This window comes from Chenopodium album, chromosome 5 (genome assembly GCF_948465745.1).
Source record: "Chenopodium album chromosome 5, dcCheAlbu1.1, whole genome shotgun sequence".
In the NCBI taxonomy this organism is placed as follows: domain Eukaryota; kingdom Viridiplantae; phylum Streptophyta; class Magnoliopsida; order Caryophyllales; family Amaranthaceae; genus Chenopodium; species Chenopodium album.
The window spans coordinates 21,099,461-21,107,189 of NC_137838.1; the positions used below are offsets into that span (position 1 = coordinate 21,099,461).

The 7,729-nt window shown below is 28.5% G+C and overlaps 1 protein-coding gene across 1 annotated transcript in view; it reads left to right on the top strand.

Moving 5' to 3' along the window:
• LOC145632018 (clp protease adapter protein ClpF, chloroplastic-like) overlaps nucleotides 1-7,729 on the top strand; it is a 111,542-nt gene that overhangs the window by 11,803 nt on the left and 92,010 nt on the right. The window lies entirely within an intron of this gene.

Here is a 7,729-nt window from a genome sequence, read left to right on the forward strand (position 1 = left end):
ATAATAATGATATACAAACTACTACTTGAAAACAACCTCTTTTTTTAATTCTTAAATTGTATGGAAATATTTGAAAAATAATTCAACTCAATGAACTAACAATTAATACCCACATACATATAATGTTTCTACACATTGTGCATCTAATATCAAATGTTTATAAAAGAAATTGTTATTAATTGTTATTATTATTATTTATTTATTTGAAAGAATTGTTATAATTATTAGAAATGATTAATTAATAATATTATTAAATATTAATTCTTAATAGTTTGAATTATTAAATATTAATAATGATAACTATTATTATTAATTATTATTATGATTAATAAATACTTCCTCCGTTTTCTTTTACTTGCAACACTTCCCTAAAAAGGAAATGTCACAATACTTGCAACACATTATAAAAGGAAAGTTACTTTAGGGAAAAACTATATTATTTCCCTTATTTAAAGCACATGGCCCACTAAATTACACTCCTAACAACCACTCATCCTATTTTAAAGTTTATTATATCATGTAAACCCCACCTTTCTTAATTACCGCGCTAAAGGGTGTGTTACATCTAAAAGAAAACGGAGGAAGTATTAATTATTATTAATATTAATAATTATTTTTAATATTAATAATTATTATAATTATTCAAAATAATAAATATTATCATCAATATAATATTAATTATTATTATTATTATTGAATATTAATTATTATTGTTATTATTAATTATTGTTTGAAAATAGAGCAGAGCAGTGCAGAGCAGAGCAGAACAGATTTCTTTTGAGCAGAGCAGAGCAGAGAAGATTTGATTTGAGTAGAGCAGAGCAAAGCAGAGCAGAGCAGCTCTAAAGAACGGGGCCTTACTTGGTCAGGGGTTACTTGAGTTACTTCTGACCGAGTAACTCGTAACCCCTAACCAAACCCCTCGTGTAAACCCTAGATAGATTGTAGCTAATAATATGGCTTAGTTTACTAAGTAAATATTCTTGTGCATAATTGTAGCTAATAATTTTGTTAAAGAGCAGTGGAAAGAAGAAAGAGGTAGGGAAGAAGATAGACAAATTGTTAGGGATTTTAGGATCTAATATAAAATAATACCATGAAAGAGTTTGAATCTTTTCCTTCTCATTAGGAAAGTATGGATTATATACAAATTATAAGAGCATATATAATTACCCTAAACTTAAGGAAATTTATTAGCTAAAATTAGGTTAATTTTTAAATTACCACCCAAAAATGTAACCATTTCAAACTAACCACCCGTTTAATTTTTTATTTTAAATTACCACTTCTTAAATTAAATAAATGCTTAAATTACCAGCCATTTCAAAAATCCAGTGGATTTTCCGTTTGTAAGCCCCACCTAACACTTATTTTTACTCTTTTGACTGATTTTTTCCCCGATTTTTCTCTTTAAAAACGCTCTCTATACTTTAATTCACATTTCTTTCACCATATTATACCAACTTTAAAAGAGAAAAATGTGAATTGAAGTTAGGAGAGCGTTTTAAAGAGAAAAATCGAGGAAAAAAATCAGTCAAAAGGGTCAAAATAAACGTTAGGTGGGGCCCACGACCGGAAAATCCACGGGATTTTTGAAATGGGTGGTAATCTGAGCATTTATTTAATATAAGTGGTGGTAATTTAAAATAAAAAATTAAACAGGTGGTTAGTTCGAAAATGGTTATATTTTTGGGTGGTAATTAAAAATTTTCCCTAAAATTATGCACAAGAATATTTACTTAACAAAACTAAGCGATATACATAAGAGATGGGGAAGAAGATAGATAGATTGTTAAAGATTTTAGGATCTAAAATAAAATAAAACCATAAAAGAGTTTAAATCCTTGCCTTCTCATTAGGAATGTATGGATTATATACAATTACAAGAGCATAATTACCCTAAATTTAAGGAATTTTATTAGCTAAAATTATGCATAAGAATATTTATTTAACAAAACTAAGCGATATACATAATACGGAATATAATTATCTTATATTCTAATAGAGAAAATATATTTTCAAATTTCTATATATTGAGTATTAAAAAAAATAATAATAAAAAAAACCTAAGACAGGGACACGTGGCAGCCATGGAGCTAGTGTACCCTGTTTTAGTATAGTATATAGATAGATAGATTGAAGTTGTTGATGCTAATAAGATAAAATCAATATAAAACTTTAACACATGAATTTAGTTATGTTTGGCTTGCAGTAATCTGGTTTACGCCACAGGCTCACAATCCTAACCCTAATTTTCCAACTCTCTTTTAGTGGGGTGATATCTCTTATCATAATGAATGTCATTGTTAATATAGATATTAAACAAAAATACTACGTATTATAAATTAATGTGCAATGGTATTTTAACATTAATGATGTTAAATGTCATACATGGTAATTTCTTTAATTATATCTTTAGAAAATATACTTACAAGATATATATGTATTCTTAGTTTATTAGTAAGAGAATGCTAAAATATAAGATAATTATATTCTGTATTTATGTATATGGCTTATAGTTTCTAAGTAAATATTCTTGTGCATTATTGTAGCTAATAAGGTTGTTAAAAAGCAGCGGAAAGAAGAAAGAGGTGAGGAAGAAGATAGACAGATTGTTAGGGATTTTAGGATCTAATATAAAATAATACCATGAAAGAGTTTGAATCTTTGCCTTCTCATTAGGAACGTATGAATTATTTACTTAATAAAACTATGTGATATACATAAATACGGAATATAATTATCTTATCTTCTAACGGAGAAAATATATTTTCAAATTTCTATATATTGAGTATTAAAAAGAAAAAACCTAAGATAGGGATACATGGCGGCCATGGAGCAAGTGTACCCTGCTTTAGTATAGTATATAGATTAGATACTTCTTATCTAGAATCATATATATGCATATATTTGACTTTGCCAAATGTATTATATATACAATTCTACAAAACTACATTATAAGATACATGTATGTGACCAAATGCTATATATACATTTGCAATTCTACTATAAACAATGGTGAATATCATAATCAATATTAGATTGTCACAAAAAAAAAAAAAAAAAAAAAAAAAAAAAAAAAAAAAATCATAATCAATATGATTGTGACAACAAGATACAAGCATACAACAATTCCAAAATTTAACGAAATGAAAGATCATATTAATTTGATATCACACGGAAAAATGTCACAACATTTAAATTACACATTCAACACATACAAGGCTCATGATGAACTACTAGGTATCTCGTTATTAACGTTGTAAGAAAATACTTACCTCAATAGCAGTAATATCCCTTTTCTTTTGATTGTCCAGTTGGCTAGAGTTGGTGCTGATAACGTGTTATAAAATACATGAGATTAGAGGAAGAGTAAAAAAAGATGTAGAGAGTTATCTTCATTGTCCATAGCCATTCTTCATTAGGTCATGTCATACATATATATACATTTGAGAAATATGTAAAGACATCATTATGTGAAGGATTAAGGTAGTAAAAACATAAGGGGGTTACAAAGGAAGTAAAGGCATAAGGGGAGTACAAAGGAAGTAATAAAGCTAGGTAGTTACAAAGATATAATGGACATACATAATTCTATTTCATAACAAAAATCTATACTATATACTAAAGTAATCACCGGGAATATTCTAGAATTACACGTGTCACGTTTACATTAAAAAATTTCCCGCCAAAAACTTTTTTTTATTATTATTATTTTTCCTAGAAAATAAAAAGATAATTGATAAAAAACAAAAAGAATATACAACCTTATTTAAAAAATATATATATATATAGCCTAAATAATATAACAATAACAACAAAATTTAAATAAATAAAATATTAAAAATATACACAATTTATAAACAAATACGAAGTACAAACTTATAATACTACGTAATATATAAATATAATTTTTTCTTGTGAACATCCGAGCATATAAAAAAAAATGTTATTGTTAATAAAAATTAGTGAGGTTGACAGCACAACTTAGACGTTTAAAAAGGCATAAGCACATCATAATCTTTTTGAACAAAAAAATTGTGTAGAACGGACTCATGGGGAATCCGTTCTATTAATCAGCCCTACCTCGGCCCGTTTACTTAAAGTTCAGCCCGCGCGTGGCCCTCATTTCGTCGATTAAGGATTCTTCGCCCTTAAAAGTTTATCTTAAACGAAGTAAACAAGCACGTAAACAAGAGAAGACAATTGCAATAGCTGAGAGGTTTATTATATTTTAGTTATTTTTAGGCTATACTTTTTTTTTTAAAAAAAAGTCCTTTTTTACAAGTTATTATTTTGTTCTGTAGGGGTCATTTGGAACCTCCATCGAAGAAGCGTGGTCCTAAACCTGGTTTTAAACGAAGTCGAGTTGTTAGGTGTGAAATTCTATTCTATTTATTTCGCAAAAAACCTTGTTTGGATATAGTATTTGTTGTTTTATTATAGAATATTTTCTGTTAGGAATAGCATTTCTGGTTTCTACGTAGAATATTCTTGTGTAGAATTAGCTTATTGTTGTTGTAATTATATTGTTGTAATTTGATAATAGATCACAATTACTTTGTCAGTAATTATATTATTTCTATCACAAATTAGCTTATTATTTTGTGATAAATCATATTTTCAAATTAGATTGTCTTGAATTAGATTATTTTATTTTGATAATAGTATATGTTTGTCAGGAATTAGATATTTTGTCAGAAATTAATTTCTTTTTGTCAGTATTTAAATTACATTAGTAAGGAATAAGATTGCTTTAATCACAAATAAGATTACTTTAATCAGGAATAAGATATATGTGTGATTACATTACATTAGTCGGGAATAAGATAGCTATTGTTTGAGAATACAATATTTTTGTCATGAATTAGATTATTTTGGTTAGAAATGAAGTTATTTTTGTCAGGAATAAGATATTTATGCTCAGAAATAAGATTACTTTTATTAGGGATAAGATAATTATTGTCAGGAATAAGAATGTTTTATTCAGCTTACAAATTTAATGTGATTTTTTTACTTTTCACTTTTTAGTTCTCTTACTGAAGTTGATATTTCAGACTTAGAACTTGGTAATAAATCTGGTCCTAATCATCTTTTTTTAATTTTGGAAATTAACTCGAAATTAAATACGATCTAAAATTAAATTAACGTTCCATTCAAATTTTAAGTCGAAATTAAATAGAAATTTAAATCGCATGCAAAATTGAATTAATGCTTTTGCAAAAACTTTTAAACTCCAAAATTGATTGTACAAACTCAAATTATAAGTCAAAATTAAGTTGAAATTAGATACGATCTGGAATTATATTAGCCTTCCATCCAAATTAAAAGTCGAAATTGATTGCATGCAAATTTAAATCGCATACAAATTTGAATTAATGCTTTTATGAAAAATTATAAACTCAAAATTGATTGTACAAATTCAATACGATATGTAATTAAATATGATCTAAAATTATATACGAAACAAATTATACCTTTTTCAACAGTAATTGAACTCGAAATTGATTCTATAAGTGAATCAGATTCTCCTTCAATTATCTGTTTGATTTCTCCATTTTTGTGATTTGAATGTTGTGAAATTCGAAGATTTGAATGCTGTGAAATTTGAGGAAATGAAAGCGTTCGAAATATGAGGAAATGAAGGCGCTCGAAATTTGAGGAAAATGATGAAAATGAAAAAATTTAGACATTTTATAAAATGGCTCACGGGCTTTGGTTGAGTTTATTAGGCCCGCGCCTTTTTTATTATGAGCCCGATAGTCCAGTCTCACACAAAACGTTTCATTTTTTGAAAGGATGGAGGGAGGATTATTTTGACAATGTTAAATGTTTACCGATAGAAAGTCTTTTAATCAGTAAAAGGAGAAGTAAAGGAGTAAAAGGGGATGAGTGAAGTTGTAGTGTAGTAGTAGTATTGCATCGTAATATTTTCTTGCATGACATCCTACATATATACTACCTCCGGTCCAATTTACTCGCAACAAAGGGGTATTATTTGTGAGACATAAAATATTCCTTTGTTGCGAGTAAATTGGACCAGAGGTAGTATGTATATATAGTCAAGAGTCCTATACTAAGAGTACAATCATATTCATATATATATTGCCATATAAGTTCATAAGTCTTTGGACTTATATATGGACACTGTAAAATCAAATCGATAATTGGTAATTTGGGATTTACCTTATTTTCTAACACTCCCCCTTGAATGCCCATACTCATGCAGAAAAGGTATATGTTGCCTCATTAAAAACCTCTCTAGGTAAAACCCTATGGGATAAAAAACCATAGCTTGGAAAAAGAGTACAACGATATTGTATTATATGTTTTGGTATACTGCCTCGTTTAAAACCTTGTCAGGAAAAACCCAGTGGGATATAAACCTGATCGAAGGGAAAAGGAGTGCAATACATATAATACTCCCCCTGATTTCAGCATAGTTCGCAAAGATGTCGCATTCCGATTTTGTGAACTAACTGCTTAATTTTTTTTCAAGGAAGTGATTTAGTGAACATGTAAAACCCCGTATTTTATTTAAAATAAGTATTTGAGAAGTATTTAAATAAATTGAAATGTTTTGTATAAAGTATTTTATTATTCATTTTAATAAGTTTAGAAATATATTATAAAAGGAAAGTTTATTTAATTAATTATTTTATTTAAGTTGGGGTTTAATTTAAGAAATTTTTATTTTAGTAAATTTTTATCAGGAAAGGGATTAGGAAAGATTAAAAAAGGAAAGTTTAAGGAGAAGGGTTTCTAGAGAAGGTGTATAAATATTCAACACTTGAGGCAAATCAAACTTTGCCTAGAGTGGAGAAAACCCAAGGTAAACTTCTCTTCCTTTCTCCTTATTTTTCTTTTTCTTTCTCTTTTTCCCCCTTCCCCTTCTTGGCCTCACTCTCACCGCCGGCCAACACCACCACTGGTGGGCCGCCGGCCACCAGCAGCACCAGCCGCCGGTTGCAGGCAACCACAGGCGCTGGCATCAGTCGTGGTGGCTGTCAGCTGCCCCTTTTCGAACAAAAAAAATCTTTTTGTTTTAAAACTAGATTAATCCTAGATCTAATTATTAATAATAAGTTTTGTGATTTGATTATGATATTTGATTATAAATATCATGTAAATTAATTTTCAGATTTTATTTTTAATTGAAAAGCCCCAATTTTTGAAACCCTAGATTCTTGAATTATGAATTATTGAAGGATTATGATATACAAAGGTTTAAAACTTTGATTTAAGTGTTTTAAGCCCTAATTATAGCAAGTTTTCATTAAAATATAATGCTAGAATTTTTGGTAGTGCATTAAAAATCAAGTTTCTTTATGGCCTGTTTGGATATGGGTATTTCATTTGAAATTCTCATTTGGGCCAAATGTCCTGTTTGGATAATACAAGCATTTTGATTTGTATTTGGGTCAAATCTATGCAAATCCAAGTCTTTACAAAATTAATTCCAGCTCAATTACTTTCAAATTCTATCTTACATATTGCCATTTCAAATTCTCCACTTGCCCTAATTTTCTCTCTCCTACTCTATTCCCTTTCTCAATGCTCCAATTTCTGTCTCCTCCGTTAAAGCAGCTCGATCTTCTCTCTCCTCCATTGAAGCAGCTCGTGAGCTTACCCGATTTTCTCTCTTCTCCATTGAAGCGATGCATGTGAGCATCCATTATTATTGAAGCGACTTGTGAGGTATAACCTTCTGAACTAATCGAATATCAAT